The sequence below is a fragment of the Pan paniscus genome, chromosome 5 (genome assembly GCF_029289425.2).
Source record: "Pan paniscus chromosome 5, NHGRI_mPanPan1-v2.0_pri, whole genome shotgun sequence".
Lineage (NCBI taxonomy): Eukaryota > Metazoa > Chordata > Mammalia > Primates > Hominidae > Pan > Pan paniscus.
The window spans coordinates 120,202,052-120,219,883 of NC_073254.2; the positions used below are offsets into that span (position 1 = coordinate 120,202,052).

Below are 17,832 nucleotides of genomic sequence, written 5' to 3' on the forward strand. Positions count from 1 at the left end.
TTTCATTGTCCAAAGTCAATATATAGTGCCTAAAACAAAAAAAATGGGAGTGTAAGCAATTGTTTAAGGCTACTTAGAGGCATTGAAATAAATGACAACAGAATCAATCAGTGCCTTGGGGAAGAAGGAAATGAGAAACTGGGGTGAAGGATTGCTATTTTTCATAACACATATTGTAGAACTATTGTGTATACAAAACCTTCATAAAGATAAAAACATATTTTCAAAGAGGTTAAGCAAGTTGCTTTACTGTCGTACTTCTCAAATATTTAGTTAAGTAGAAAAATTCTAATGGTGGAATAGTGTAATCAGCATTCCCCAATCTTATTTGATTCTAGAATCTTTAAAAAATTTATTTCTTAAAACAATTACTTATTAATATCCACAAAGGCAGAAATGTTACCATTTGGTAAATCATCCCTGTATACTAAAGTACACAACTTTATAGAAAGCAGAAAATACCAAGGTCTATAGGAAAGACATCATCTAGCACTTGCTGTGTGCCCACCTGCTCTTGTCCTGGGCATTGTGCTAGAGGTCATAGTGTGTGCTTGCTCATTTAATCAGCTTCTGATCATATCTGATGCTTTAATTTTGAGTCAGCCTCACAGCTCATTCATTCAAGAGAAATTCAGTGAGTGCCTACTATGTGTCAGGCACTTCTAGGGGAAATTACACAAAATGCATGTGGTCCCTGACCTCACCAGAGAGATTCCACAGTACTGAAGAAGAAAAGGAGAATGGATATATACATATTCAGACAATCCATCACCGTGGATCATTTTGCATTTCATTTACGCAATCCGTTTTTGTAGGCTCTAAAGTAACTTTTACATTGCTTTCAGCTGCTGCATGATTTGCTATATGCCAGCTCAGCCCAGGTAGGTTAGAGCCAAACACTATTCCCTTAATTCAAGATGCATGTCCATTTGCATCCTACATTCAGGGCTTCAAGAGTAGAGGGCTTCTACAACTTAAGCTGTAGTCTCCTTCTTTAGTTCTCTGAAGTATAGAAACCACTGCTATACAGTAACGTGACTGAGTTGATTTTACCATGAAAGCTCACAAAAGTAACAATGAGATATCTTCAGGACATTTCAGCTTTAGCTTTTCCCAGTGATGGCCCTGAGTCCTGTTTTCCTTAGATTTCAGTAATAGCTTAAGACATAACTCAGATTTTACTGAACTCCTGAAATGTACTGAAAGGCAAGGACTCAAATTATAAAAACATTAAAATTCCTTTTTCTTTGTTAGATAAAGTTTACTCAATTATTTTACCTAGAAAAGTTATATTTGTTTATTTAAGCACATTTTTTAAAATTTTGGAAATACAATTAAAATAATCAGCTCTAGTCCCTCATCTAAAAATAGCCATTTTTATGCATTTTCTTGCAAGATTTAAAAAAAAGCCATTTCCATATAGATACTTGTCTTAATTTCTAACAAATTAAGAGAACAATGGCCATGTGGGAAGCAACTGGTGGAAAAGCTGCAGGTACACACTGGGTCAGTTTTCCAGGCCATGACTTACAGTGCACTTGATTTCCAGGGAGCAATGCATGCCTCACCACTGTGTTGTTAGAGGCTATGGACCACTTTATGACTGTGAGCATCTTCCTTTTGGATATAAGTACTAGAGAGAAACAAATCATTAGAGAGAGAGAGAAGTGAGTTTTGATTGTTAAAACACACGAAAGACATAGACTGCTGGAACTGTGCTTTGCTGCATAAAGAGCTGCTCTATCCCAAGAATTAATAGAGTGCAGGGGCAGAGGCACGCCTAGGACATCAGCTGTCTGTCAGGTGGGGGAAGGGTGCAGAGCTATATGGATTCCTCAGCTAGAGGTCACTAGGCGCCCTTCATATGCTACAGGAGAAGAACGTTTAGCAATTGAAAACAGCTATGCTGGAAAACATGCCTTTCAATATAGTTCTTTGGCTTTTCTCCTTTGTTTAATGCTTCTAACATGTCATTTAATGTATTGATTTTCTTATTCAAAGTACATGTTAAGCATGTTCATCACAATCTGTGTTCATTTCTTCTTGGCTAAAATAACTCACCATATTTTTAAAATAATAAATGAAGGTGATGTTTTGGGTTTTTTTTTCACTTTTCACATTTGAAATATTATAAATGGCTTGTGCCTTTTTCTAGGTTACATTTTAAAATAATCACAGATAGCCAGGGTTGGGAATAAAATTATTATTCTCGGAACTGCTTTACCATTTCTAAAATATCAGCACCAATTTTAATTTGACTACTTGCTAAACAATTATAGTTTATACTATCATTATAGCTCTAGTTATAATATCATTCAGTTAAGTCTTAGTCCTCCAACAGGCATCACTATACCTATACTTCATATAAAGGTGGTAAGAAAGCCAAGACTGAGAAAGGACAAATAATTTTACCTTGATTGCCATAGAAGTATACTTAGGAAAGTCCCTTTTGGGATACTATGCAGGGGGCCCTAAAACAAATGTCTCTTTGTTATAAAACTTATTTATTTGGTCATTGAACTCCGCCTTAAATTAGATGAAGCCAGCAGGCCTTAAATATAATCCAGCTAATGTAACTGGATTACAATGCAGCAATTTGAAATAGTCATTAATGCCATGCTTAAAATATGAGTGGCTTCCATCAACATAATACAAAAGGATTACCTCTTCCTCAGTGGTCCAGTTCCAGAACACATGGCTGCATTTCCTACACCAATTTGACACCATAAACAAAAAAGACCCAAAGGCCATGTCTCCAGTGAAGCTCAAGACAACAGGACAAACACTGGGACAGTGCTGCTATTACCACATATACCAAGAGCTGCTGGCAAAAGTGATGTTCTTCTACTATCCTGATGAGGCAACAGTTTCCACAGGGACCCACAGGTTGCTGGAACAATGCTGACACCTCTTTTCTAAGGGAAGTGGATTGAGTCCTTCTTAGGTAGAATTGCCAGTTAAAATACAGGACACCCAAATATTTCATAGGACATTCTTATACTAAAAAATTATTCATTCTTTATCTAAAATTCAAATGTAAATGGGTGGCCTATATTTTTCTTTGCTAAATCTGGCAATCTTATTCCTGTGGTAGGGATAAATTACTTCCCTTTTGGGGTAGAAATCCTCCATTTTTCTCTTTGCTTAATTTTAGGGAAAATAGGAAGGGATATAAAAATTTTGCTTACAAGTCTGTGTTCTCCACGTGAAGACCCACTTATTTAGAGGAAAAATAACTTAGAAAAATAGAGTTTAGTCAAACTGGTCCAGAAGTCTAAGAACTCAAAGTGATTGCATAGTCTGAAGTCTGAGAGTTACATATTCCCAGCATCTACTCTTATCCATAAAATCTAATAATAAATAAATCAGCATAATGGGTCATGCAAATGGGAATTAGAAAGGTTCCATGTTTGCCTTGATTTTACTATTGGAAAATAACTTCTCCATGCTTCCATTTTATCTTCAGGGATTTGAATAAGGGAAGATGGATAACAGTCTAAGATGGAGTTGGGTTTTTAAAAAATCAGACCATTGTGGTGCACCTCCAAAGTGGGTAGTCTTTAACTAAATATGTAATATTATTCATATTGTAAATGTTCTTTAAAAAAAGTATTACCTTTTTAGGGTCAGGCATATTTATAAATAGGTATAAATGTTAGTTTTTACATAATCTGAATTGAAGAATGCTGGGAAACTCCTCTTGTGTCAAATTATTTCCTCTCCCTAAATGCTACAGTGCTTAAAAGATCAGCATCCAATATTCATTTTATCAGTTTCTTTAAATCTCCAGGAAGGTATTATTACAGCACTAATACTTTTAAGTAAATGATTTTATAGGGATACTGGAGTTCAGACAGCATAAACGTAATTAATCTTAATTCAGGTCACCAGATAGTGCAAAAAAGGACAAGAAGGTAGTGGTAGGAGGTGAGGATCATACCCAAGAGAAACATCAGTTGCCCCATAAATGTGCCTGCAGTGGTCCTTACTCATGCTCTTTATTCCACTCCCAAATGTGTCACACTTTTAGTTGAAGAGACAGTCATTTTTATTTAACCATTCCCCTTTTCTCCTGCTCTCTGAGTACAATCCATTCACTCTTGGCCCTACTCTTGTCCAGTGTAGGCTGCCAAACTGGCTCAATTCAGATAACATAGGAGGGTTCAGAAGAGCTTTCCCTATTCACCACTAACTTGCTGTGTGACTCCAGGCAAATTGCTTAACATCTCTGGACCTTGGTTTCAGCATCATACAATGTTGAAGTGTCATTAGATGGTCTGTCAGTCTTACCAAGAAAGGAAAGAGAAAAACTTACATCATTGAAATCTTGTAATTGGTTCAGCAGGGGAAATATATTATCCCACCCACCATTGCTTGACCCCTTACTAGCCATATGTTCTGGGGAAATTTACTTCATCTCTCTTTGCCTCTGTTTTTGTTTTATCTGCAAACAGGGAAAAATAAAGCCTACTAGACTATGATGTCATGATAATAAAAGGAGTTAAATCAGTTGACATGTAAAAGATGCTTAATACATTTTATCTATTATCATAACTAATAATAGCTATTACTTTCTCCAAGAATTATTTTTCTTTCAAAGAAAAAAAATTAGTTATGTCAACAACCCTGAGATATTGTTGGCTCTAGAGTGAATTAGTTACAACTGGCATTTCAAGAAGATGTAGTTATCTTTGTTTCCAATTAATACTTTTCTTTTTTTTTTTTTTTTTTTTGAGACAGAGTCTCGATCAGTCGCCCAGGCTGGAGTGCAGTGGCGCGATCTCTGCTCACTGCAAGCTCCGCCTCCCGGGTTCACACCATTCTCCTGCCTCAGCCTCCCGAGTAGCTGGGACTACAGGCGCCAGCCACCACGCCCGGCTAATTTTTTGTATTTTTAGTAGAGACGGGGTTTCACCGTGTTAGCCAGGATGGTCTCGATCTCCTGACCTTGTGATCCACCTGCCTCGGCCTCCCAAAGTGCTGGGATTACAGGCATGAGCCACTGCACCCGGCCCCAATTAATACTTTTCAATAAGAACTTTGTTTTTAGGAAGAATTTTTAAAAAGTAAAAATTCATATTATCATCACCAACTGCTCAGAACAAAGACTTTTTTTACATATAAGGAATTCAACAAACCAGAAAAAATAATCTTGATTTCTGCTCCCAAGTAATCCCCATATTTTAATACCTAGCCATAACACAGTCCTTATACTATTGAGCAAAATACAAAGGAAAATCACACATTTAATTTTGAAATGACAAATTAAAGTTGTTACCTTCCTAGACTGACATAATAAAAACACATCATTACTTAATGGAGTAGACTGTAGATAGATTGTAAATATCTGCGACATAAACAAAGATTTCAACCATATTTCATTCTTTTCTTCTTTCAATTTAAGAAGTCTACTGTCTGCTGAGGAGTACTTTTCTCTCTCTGGTTGCATTTATTTCCACCACCACATTCCTGGTGCTGCTCCTGAATTTATCACTTACCCAAACAATTTTTGTTAACCTAAGTTTCACCAGTAGTATATTAAAACATTAAACATTTTTCTTAACAGAGAATGAAGAAATCATTTATGGTACAAAATGCTTTGTGTTGTCATGAATTTTCATTTGTCTGGCATATATATGATTGTTGCAACTGCATTATTTCATGTTATCATCTTTTTTATTTTCTTTTTGGAATGTAGAAAATGTTAGCCCTGGAAGTGGTTAATGTGACGAAAAGCACATTAGAATAAAAAAAAAAATCCACCTCAATCCAAAGTGATGGCATTAAGTGGAATCCAGTGTATCATGGAGCACCTAATGCACACAAGATGTGGAGCGTGTCCCCTGGTCAGAACTTTTAAATACTAAGTAGCAGTGAATGGGAGAAATAAATCAAATGGGAGGATAGCTGGAATAATAAACAGTGAAGATGCTTCATACTCACACTCCAGCAAAGCAAGATGAAAAAGTGATCATGGCTGTCATGAGCTATTACTGAATGAAGAACTTCGTTTTAGCTCTTCTAACTTGAAAAATGGAAAAAAAGAAAGAAAGAAATGAAAAGAAAAAGAAAGAATGCTGGAGGAAAATAGCTTTTTTTTCTTTGAGTCTCTCAAACTCATTGTCAGTAAAATAAACTGCTATGTATCATCTGTTTAGTGACAGAAAATATATATATTGAGATCAAAGATAATCAAGGTACACCTGGTTATTATTTGTAAAGACTTAACTGTAAGTTTTTAATGATTAATTTATCTGCCACATAACGCTTTAATAGATCATGTGAAACATCAAGGGAGGAATGTGGTACTGCATTTCTAAAGCCTCCTTCTCTGTCTCTGAATGATAATAGGCATGGGAGTCGTCATTAGTCTTGTTAGACGATGGTTCCTTTAGGAATCTGTACGTGTTACCTTTTAGAGGGAAGGTCAAAGAAGCCACCCCTGGGGACTCCCCTGCAGGATACAACTAACACAAGCATAAACTGTATGGAAATGGCTAAATTGTCTTTACTGAGACCTTAGTCTTTCGCATCAATCAAGTCCTTCTGAACTAGTAAAACAGATAAGCACCCTGCTGGCAAAAGTGTTACTATCCTTATGATTGTCATGACTGGCACTACAAATTTAACAATAAACAGGCAGTTATTTGTCTTACTTCTTTAAAAAAAAACAAAATAAGTGTGCCGAAAGACATACAGTTGCAAGGAAAACTCATTTTAATGGCGAACAGAAAGACGAAAAAATTGCTAAGTGGATTCAGTGTCACTCTCTTTCAGTCCTTCCTCAAAAGACCCTGTATCCAGGAGTCCAGTTGTAACTGCTATCGTGCACATGGAGAAGGTAATATGAATCCGACAAGCCAAAACAAAGCAAACCGGGACCCCATGGCTGCCATGTGGGAGGGGGCAGATTTATCCACCCTCACGTCTCAGCTTCCTGAGTGTGGAGCCTGTGTCAATGCCTCATCCTGACACCTAACTCAGGGGGAATTATAAGTCATCAATACCAATGACTGTAAAACACTTGGTAAATAAAAATGGCTTAGAAGTTCCAATTAACAACAGAAAGTAACCCTCTGGGATGTACTAGAGAGAAATAACTACAGCCATAAATAAGCAATGGTAAATTTAGGATCACTTCTTATTTCAATGCCATTAAAAATGGATCTCCTTCCAATCTCCAATCTGAAGACTCAGCTATGATTTTTTTTCTCATTTACACTACACAAAGTCATGCGCATGAGTGGAAGCGTTGAGGAAATACAGGATTGGGCATTCCCTACTATTTTAATATGAGTATTACAAGCACATATACTCTTATCTACCTTCATGTCAAACAGAAACAAAAACAACAACAAAACAACCAGAAGTAGTATAACTTAACTTAGCTAACTGTATGGCCACCACAGATGTGCGGTAAACAGGGAGCATAGCAGGCCCAAGAAGTGGCTATAGTGCACACCCTTAGTGTACTTCATGCTTGCCCCATTTAGAACCTTCACAGGCTCACACGATGGATTATCAATCTGACTCAGGAAGTATCCACTGAGCCTGTAGCACAATGTCCCAGGCACTGTGCTAATCACTGCCAATATATCTCACTTATACCTGTGAGGAAAAGAGGCTTGGGAAGCAATTTGATATGACCAAATTATAATTAAATTAATAGCCATATAATACTTACTAAATGTCATGAATTATTCTAAATGCATTATAGAAAAATCAACCCTTATTACTCAGAATAGCCCTATGAAGCAAGTACTACTGTTATCCACATTTTAAGATAAAGAAACCCAGAGAGATTGAACAACTTGCCCAAGGTCACAGAGAACTGAGACTTGAACCTGGGCAGTTGGACTCCAGAGTCCATGCTTTTAACCACTTCTCAACCTGGAAAAAGAGCCCAAGTTTTTGGTTCCACACTTAGTGTCTAGGGTCTCTGCTTGATTTTAAAAATTAAAAAATAAATAAATCTGGTAAGACACAGCAGCTTATCCTTCAGGTCCTCACGTGCCTGTGCAATGACAGACAGGCAAACAACTATAGGGTGATAGAAGTCACAGGAATGTGCAGAATAGTCAGGAAATGTAAATAAGGGAGCATTTAGCTCAGACTGGGGCCTTCAAAGAAATCTTAGAAGAAGATAATGAATTGTGGTTTCCATTTCCTTAGAAAATCTAGTTATATGTGCCTCTATTTTTTGGCAGGCATTCTTGCAACCTTTGGCCTAAGTATGCACAGCATGTCCACAGGAATAATTTCAAATATAATATGAAAAAAAAATTAGCACCACCCTTAGCTTCAATTAAGTCTATTGTAAGATCAGGGTCCATAGTAGCAAAACTCAGGCTGCCATAGCTTGACCAGAAACCAGGGGACAATTCAGGGTACTCAGCTGCCCCTCTGAAAAGATGTTAGCCATGAGGCATCTCTAGAGCATCTTTAGCTGCCTAGTGAGTTTGGCTGACTCTCCAATCACCACAGAGGTCCCGATGGGCAGAGGTTCTGACTATCCTGCCCAGAAGAAGCACGAGGGGAGAGCAGCAGTTGTTCTGCACAGCAGGGACTATCTCTACAGCAAACATCACCTCCAAATCAGAGCTCCCAACCTTGCAGAAAGACCCCACTTACAGAAGACAACTCAGTGGGGAGAAGGTGTTTGGGGAAGATGAATTGTGGGAGGAGGAAGGGAGAAGGGATTGGCCGACGCAGGCAGCATCCTCAGCTTCTGTTTGGCCCTTGATTTCTCTCTGTAGAGGAGATTGACCTCCAGGAAAAACAGACCTCCCTTCCCCCTCCACCCCTTCAGCACAGCAGTGATGCCTGCACAGGGCCTGTCCCGGCCATACACCTACCAAGAATACACCAAAGCCATTAAACATACCGATCTTTAGTGACTAAAAGGCTGCCATCTTTTTAGCCTTTTAAAATATATGGCACATGTATACAATGAAAAGCAATGATGTTATAGATTTATTGACATGGAAATATGTTCACTATGTATCGAGTGAAAATAAATAGGTTATGAGAAATAAATACCAAATCCAATTTTTTAAATGGTTATATACATATAAAAAGGCTAGAAAAATATGCATCAGGATATTTACAATGAAGGGATTATTACAAGTATTTTTTCTTCCTTGTGCTATCTGTCTTCTTTATGAAGACTATGTGTTATTTATTTGTTTATTTACTTTTTTGAAAGAGCTATTTTAGTTTTTCCTCGGGAAGAGGGAGATTTTTATTTCTTATTTTTTATTTTTTGGAGATGTAGTCTCACTCTGCCTCCCAGGATGAAGTGCAGTTTCTGAACACAGCTCACTATAACCCTGACCTCCTGGGCTCAAGCAACGCTCCCACCTCTGCTTCCCAAGTAAAAGGGACCATAGGTGCACACTGGGCCCATAGGTGTGTGCCACCATGCCTGGCTGATTTTCTTTCTTTTTTTTTTTTGTAGGGACAGGGTCTCATGTTGACTAGGCTGGTCTCAAACTCCTGGCCTCAAGCAATCCTCCCACCTTGACCTCTGAAAGTGATGGGATTTCAGGCGTGAGCCACTGCGCCCAGCCAGGAAGTAGGAGATTCTTAAATAGGTGATAATAGTATCAGTTATTATCAGTCTTAGTGGTTTGATTTGATTGAAATAGCTCAGGCTAAGGAACAATAATTTAATGGCAGGGAGAGAAGTATGTTGATGAACTGGATTTGTCAGCTCTTTCCTGATGACTAAAATCAAATGTGAAGTGGTTATTGCCATTTAGCATATCCCCAGAATTCAGACTTTATGATTTCCCTGTCACTCACCAAATCAAAATCAGAGTATCCCAAAGTAGATATGTTAGAAGAAGAAAACCAAAAGATTGAATAACTCAATCAATTTGGGAAATGTTGAGCTAACTAGTGTTAAATAGTCATCTTTCTTGCAGGATTTCTGAGAGCCTCATTATGCTAATGTACATTGTATATTTCCCACAAAATAACAGTCTTCCCAACTTTATATTTATCCATGGAATTCATTTTTGCCAAAGCATCACATGTGACCAGTGACAAGTGAATGCTGCATTGCTTGGCAACACCATTCTAAGTAGTAATCTAGAAACACCTGTAAACACATATACTAACTCCCTCAGGAGAATTTTTAAATGGTTTCACAAATATAAATCTATTATTTTCATCAATGATGCGCCAATTTCAAAAACTATGAGATTAGTCATGATATTAAGTCAGTTCCACCAGATTGCTTCACCAGAAGCACCGAAGAGTTTCATATCAGTGAATAAATGTCTGAATTCAAAATCCATGACATCACTTTCAAGTAAAGGGGACCAGTCTGTAGACAAAATAGAATGTACACCTGTCACTGCCATTCTTTTGAGTCATTACAGTTTATAAATTTATACACCATGAAAAGTTTTATTTATGTTCATATGGTGTGAAAATTGCAAGAAAAACTTTAAATTAATTACCTTTTTTTAAAGAAAGCAATTGAAATTTATCACAGACAGTAAGGGAATTTATTTACATGCCATAAAGCTTCTTAAAATACAGTCATGAAATATGAGTTAGGAAAAGTAGCTCATGCCCTCACATGTCCTCAAGACGGAAAAGCAAATTAGCTGGCCATAACTGCAAACCACAGTCTTGTGGCTTTGGTCTCTCTCCTCAGCTTAGCTTTTGCAGGATCTCAAAGGCAGACTTGACTCAACAATATGATCTTTTCTTTTGGGTTTACTCAACATTTTCCCCCAGAATCTACATGATCTGCTCTTAAGAAGCTGAGCAGTTAAGACAGTTTATCATGGTTTCCCCTCACACCTCAGGAATAGACACCAGTTGAACCACATCTCAGAATCCATTTAGCTGGGGGTGAGGAGGGGTGCTTCTAGGACTGGATCTTTTTTTCTCTCTCTCTTAGAAGTATCTTTTTATTTCACTGTGAAATAAGCTGATTAGTATGTAGAAAAGCAACAGTCCGTTGATTTCCACAAATGCGTTTTGATTTTTTATTCTGGGCTTCAAGTCTTTCCTGCATACATTTAACCGCAGCCCACTCCATCAAAGGTACATTTACTGGGCTGAGGGTTTAGGGGGTGGGCTCCTCCCTGGAATCTTGCTTACATTTGCATGTGAAAAGAAAGAAATGCTTTTGAGTAATTAGTCATCTGAAATTCTGCACCATGAGGAAAAAAAATTGCTTTTGGATATTTATGGAGAGAAAAATCCATATGGACAATGAATACCCTATTAATGCATTGGGGGGAAGGGACAGGGATGTAGCACATTATGTTGAATTTCATCCAAACAATGATAAAAATAATATTGCCAGTTTCTTATAAATAGTAGCTACAATAGAAAGTAGCACAAAGCTGTCTTACTTACAACTTAAATTTCTTATATTTATTCTATGATCTTAAAAAGCCCTTTCTTTTTGACCTAATATGTTCATGCCATATTGAAGAAACTCATGATCAATATGTATTGATTTGATCACTAATTGCATTAATTTTGCTTTAGAAATTAGAAAGGCTCTAATGAAAATGTGAAGTCACTTCAAGATAGTACATTATGGGCAGGCTAATTTAGCTGGGCTCTGTGCATCAGATTATTTCATTATGAACCTTCAATTACCATACAAACGAATGAGATAAATAGCCTTTTCTGAGCAGATTTACATTTTTGAATTCGTCTATAAATTTCAAGAGCTTAAGTTAATTTATAACCTAACATCATATTTAATATACAAATAGTTCAATCATGAATGCATTATCTGCATAAACCCTTACTCTGGCCCTTCACATTATGCTTTGAACAACATTTGAAACAATCACTGTTTTTTAAATACTTGCTTGTACTACATTTAATCTCTTAAAGAAAAATGTAAAATAAATATTTTTGTTAAAATCTTGCATATTATTGCTTAGCAATTGGCGCAATGAAACCAAGTGATGAAGAGGTATGCTGTTCAAGATTTATAAAACCCTAGAAATGTGAAATAGTCAAACTGATTGTGAAATTGAGTGCAGATGCTAAAATAACATCTCAAGAAACAAGAGAACATAGAGCCTTTTAAATTCTTAATGTATTTCTGCTGTTTGAAAAAACCTACCTGTACAATTGAATTAAATAAAAAAGACACCAGAAGTAGATATCTTTACCATAAGATTCTACTTAATTTGGTCTTGGGGTGGAGTGGTATTGTGGTAGATGGGAGAAATGTGGCCAGAAGGCAAAAGTAAAGATAATTTTAAGGAGGTGCCCAGAATTCTGAGATATCTTGAAGAAAAACAATGCATCAAAATAAAATCTAGGTAATATTTTGCAAATAAGTATTTGAAAGTTCATTCTGTTCTCAGGCTGTGTATTTATATACACTGAAGAAAATGAAATAGCTAGCACTAACGGATATTTCATGTGGTCCTATAAAGTTTTGAAGTGGTGCTGATAATAATAATGGACAGAACATGCCATCTACTTTTGCTGTTTAGTATTTCATGATAAAATCATGAACACACAGTCTTGGCATCTAATTCCTACAGTTATTATTATTGTACACTTAGGAATTTTAAAACCTCTAAAATAGTCCAATGGTTCAATTTATACCTTCATTCATTATTCTTATTCACTGACATTATAAGACCCTCATGGCATGATAATCAAAAATCAATGAATTATCACATAATTTAGGATAAAGTATATTTCACAAGCAAAGGCTTTATGAGAGAATATCAGGGCTGAGGGCTCAATAGAGATCAACTAGCCCCTTAGCACTCAACGTGCAGTCTTAGATGAGCACCTGGGAACAAATGTGGACTCTCTTTGCAGACCTTTGAATCCAAATCTAAATTTAGTATGATGCCCAGGAAATTCGTGTGCATGTTAGTTTGAGAAGTACTTGCTTAGTCTTTCATTATCTTTTTATAAACATGGCAACTAAGGCAAAGAAAGCTTGAGAATGCTGTTCAAGGTGGCAAAAATTAACTCTTATCTATGGCTGAAAGCTATGGTGGTTCAAGCATGGTGCTTTGTAGATCCCAGTCATGGGTCAGGTCTACAAAGGTTAACTTTGCTGAACTCCCAGCCAGCTTTGCGAATTGCTTGTAATGGTTATAAAGAGCATGTTTGAGAGTATGTTGATGGATGGATACTAGTGTAGTACCATTCCAAGAACAATCATTCTGAATTTCTATTTTTCAGAATCATTTAATCAGTCCAGTTCACGAGCAAGTGCCAACATCCATCTACCCTGCACTACCTTCTAGACAGAAAATTCAGAATAAGAGATAATAGTTGTATCCTTAATTTACCCATTCATAGAAAAAGTGTGAGAGTCAAGCATGACATGTTTGTCAATATTTCACCACGTAAAAATTAAAACAGCAAGGGGCGATAACAAGTGGAGGAATTTTTAGTGTGGCTACCTGCAGCTGAGTATGTACAAAGCAAGTAAACAGTGGCCCAGTATAGACACAGCTGAGGGCACTTAATTAGTGACAATTACTACATTGTTCTAAGCTGCCTGCAACCTTGCTTTCTCCCTTTAGATAAACTCATTTAAGTAAATACAATGTCAAGAAAATGGACAAGCCCTTTGACTTGCTAGAGAACCATGAAAGTGCTGTATTCTATCAATTAAACATGATTCTTTCTTTTAAGAGGAATTAGATCTAACATTTGCTTCAAAATTTCATACAGCTCTCCACACATTGTGTATATTAGTTCTTTAGTGTTAAATGTGTAGCAAATCGATTTTTCTTTTCAAAAATTTATACTAATAATGATCACACAGTAAATCTTTTTTTTAAAAATTATACTTTAAGTTTTAGGGTACATGTGCACAACGTGCAGGTTTGTTACATAGGTATACATGTGCCATGTTGGTGTGCTGCACCCAGTAACTCGTGATTTAGCATTAGGTATATCTCCTAATGCTATCCCTCCTCCCTCATACTAAATCTTAATGGTTGGAGCCTTTCAGAAATTACTTACCTAGAAATACGTTTTAAGAAACAGTTTTGCAACTCACTGATAAAAAATATTTTTAAAGGGATAAAAAATTTGGATGCTTTTCTAATTCATCACGTTAAGTGAGAATGGTGTCCAGGCAGTAGTTTGGAAATGCTTTGAAAAAGTCACAAATGAATTACCTTTTAAAAGTTTTTCACTTAACAAACATTTATTCAGAAGCTAGTATATAAATCTTTATTTAACAAACCTCTTTTTAGCAACTAGTACATGCTAGATGCTATAAGCAATAAGACATTGTATCAGCCTTTAATGAACTTATAATCAAAAAAGGCAAAAAGAATAGTGCATAAATAACTGTCATACAAAGAGGAAGGCCAAACTACAAGTCCAACTTCTTCAGTCCTATAGCCACGGCATTCTCAAGAGACAAGGTCCAGGCATTTTGTTCTCTAACATCTGCACCAAACAACTCCTATGTCATCTGAGAGTCAGAGGATGGTGACAGCAGCTCCTCCAGCTCCCTGCCTCCTGCAAAAATGAGCAGAACCTTGTGCATTCACCCTGACAGATAAATGTCTTGCATTTGCTGCTTTTTTCTGGGAAATGTGGTGCATGTAAAATGAATATACTTTTATTTGGGACATTAGTCATGGAATGTGGGGGAGAAGGAGATGTTTGACCTACTTAAATATACTTAAGTATACAAGTTAATTTCTTCACAAACTATTTCCAAACTTCTTTTGTTTGACTTGGCATAGACCCCAGGTGACACCAGGCACGCACAGGAACATGGGAAAAAATGCTTTGTTGGTGGTGGATTCCCTCATGGTTTCACAAAGGAAAGGCATTAAAACTCAAGGAAGGTTTTAAGACTCAGTGTTTAATTTATGAAACCACATTTTAAAAATCCAAGCAGAGTAGTCATTTAATGAGGTCAGAGAGTAAGCTGTAACAACTTTAAGCTGGAATTTTACTGTTGTTCTATCACATGAAGAAATGAACATTTTCTGTCTGTTAAGGATTTGAGATAAGCGCCTCCCACCAGTTGATACCTGACACTTGGAATCAGCTCACAAGAAAGGGGTGCTGCATCTAAAGCTACATTAACTCTTCAGTAACAGCTCAGTCTCACTTATCCATGAAGTTCTGTCCGTGAAGTTTACAAGCACTAGGAACATGTCTCCAAGTTACACACAAGAGTCCTGGCCCTGGGCCCTAAATTTCACATGGATCTGGAGCTGAGGAAAGCCTCGAATCTCTGGAATTCACCCTCCTCATCTGCACAATAGGGGCTGCAGTGCATGATCCCTCACAACTCCATCATGGCCAGGGCAGAGAGTGAGATGTCCCTGTGTCAGCGGTACAGCTAGTGCTCACTGCTTGCTTGGCTTCATTCCTTCTCTAGATTAACCATTCAAGGCTACACGATGTCAGGTTGCTCTCTAAGTCTACTGGCAGGGCAATGTATTGTGGTTTTCCACAGTCTTCACAACCAGCAGAGGGAGCGAAAGTGCACAGTAAATCAACTTTAATGAAGTATAAAATCTCTTTAAAAATTCTGTTTCATTAAAATAAAATCTGCTAAATGTGTCTGGGTTGAGAAATTTGACTTGCCTGGTATATTTGCCTGCTGTCTGTTAGTGTTTGTGTGTGGGAAGTCAGAATTTAAAAATTATGGCCACTATAGTTAATAACAATATATTGTATTCTTGAAAATTGCTGAGACTGGAAGCTTCCAGCTGCACTGAGCTCTGCCTCTGTCCCAGTGATTCCCCACACTGCCAGTCAAGTCCCTAAGGAACTTGTCTCCTCCAGACGCAAGTGCATTCTGTCCTGAAGAAGTCTGGTTGTGATAGGAGCCCCGTTCTTGTAGGGACAGAAAAGAAAAGGAGTGGAACATGGTCCAGCTGCCAGAAGAAAAATTGGATTGATGAAAAGAGTCTCCAATTTGGGCTGCTGCCTGAAAGACTTTGAAAAGTTTAGTTTTACTCCAGTCCCCACAGATGAGCTCTTCAACAACCCTACAGTGAATCTGCGCTCAGTGGCCCAGCCAACCAGCAACTGGCTGAGTTGGTTAGCAGAGCAGTGTTGTCTGGCTACAGCTGCGTCACGGTGAGAGAAGACCCCAGCCTGGCAATTAGTACCATTAGTGGTCATGCCTGGAACTGCCCAGACCTTTGTGTCACTTGGGTTGATGCCCAGCAGACATCAGTACACTCCTTACCACTTCATCAGGAAATCTCCATGGACTATCTGTTTCATTTCTCCTCAGAGAACTACAGGGAAAGGTACCAGAACTTCCAGGATTTCCCTGGACAAACCTTATATCTCTTCCCCAAGTATAGCATATTCTGATCTAGGAGACATGGACCCTCTGGAATATTTTTTTAAAAGAACAATGATATCTAGTATTTTTCCATGAGAGACATTGATCCATTTGGCACCCAGGAGGTCATGCAACAGAAATTTGATCTGCTGATTGGCAAAAGACAAAGGTCTGTCCATCTGAGTTTTGATATTGATGTATTTGACTGTACACTGGCTCCAGCCGCAGGAATCCCTATTGTAGGGGGACTGACCTTTCAAGAAGGCATCTATATTACTGGGGAAATACATAGTACAGGGTTGCTGTCAGCACTGGATCTTGTTGAAGTCAATCCTCAACTGGGCACTTTAGAGGAAAGGGCAAAGGCCACAGCTAGCCTGCCAGTAGATGTAACTGCTTTATGTTTGGGTCAGACAAGGGAAGGAGGGCACATTGCCCATGGCCAGATTTTCTCGTTTCCCAGCCAAGTCAGAAAATGAAGTGTGTGTGAGAATTTAGGAAATACTGTGCACTGTTTTGTTTCACAATGGGCATTCCAGAGCTGTTAGGCATTTGAGAGGACAGGTATTAAGTGCTTATCTGGGTTAATATTGCCTTAATGAGAACACTTGCACATTCTCACAATTGTAGTTTCCCCTCTCCATTTTGGTGACTAATAATACCACTGTAAGTGTGTGTGTGTGTATATATATATATATATATATATATTTTTTTTTTTTTTGCAGTTCACTGGGTATTAATGCATTGTAGTGTTATGTAAATTTGAAGATGCATAAGCAGCATTCGTTACCTTGGTATATCAAAAAATGGTAAGAAAGGAGATTTTTAAAGTGTTTTTGCCACAAAAAATAATTATGTGAGGTCATACATATGGTAATTGTCTTGATTTAGCCATTCCACAATGTGTACATATTTCAAAACAATATGGTGTGCCTGATAAATATATGCAATTTTTATTTGTCAACTTAAAAATTAATTAATTGAAAAAATAAATACCAAAAAGTCACAAGAGGAAGGAGATTAAGTCCACCCACACCTACTATTCTGCTGTCTAAAGATAAAGGAGGAGCCAGAGGATGCTGGGCCTGCAGGGAAGGAGGAGACGCGTATCAGCATCCTGGCTGGGAACAGAACTCAAGCCTCTCGACTGGACCCTGCTTTCCTTTTTTCACTCACTTACATGAAAATGGGCTTGGGATCAATAAGAATAATTCTGCTCAAGCTTTCCAACAGAAGAAAAACAGAGTAACCAGCCATGTTCTGCAGCCCTCAGCAATCCTTCCCTCCAGCTGACTTGCTTCTCATCTGCTACTTTTCATGAAGATAACGTGCTCCCGCATCTCATGGTGAAAGCTAAAGTCTTTAAAGTGGTCCGCCAGTCACTACACCGCATGGCCTCCCTTTGCCCCTCGGACCTCTGGGTCTCCTCAATTCTCCCACAGCACCAGTGGCCAGTGTGCCTTTCCTGAAGCATGTCAGGCCTCTTCCCACTGAAAGCCTTTGAACTCGCTGTCCCCAGAGCACTGTTCCCCCAGAAGTCT

General features: G+C 37.8%; 1 pseudogene; it reads left to right on the top strand.

Annotated features, from left to right (window-relative positions):
- Positions 1-1,458: 1,458 nt before the first annotated feature.
- Positions 1,459-17,213, top strand: LOC100969809 (arginase-2, mitochondrial-like; annotated as a pseudogene).
- Positions 17,214-17,832: the final 619 nt, after the last annotated feature.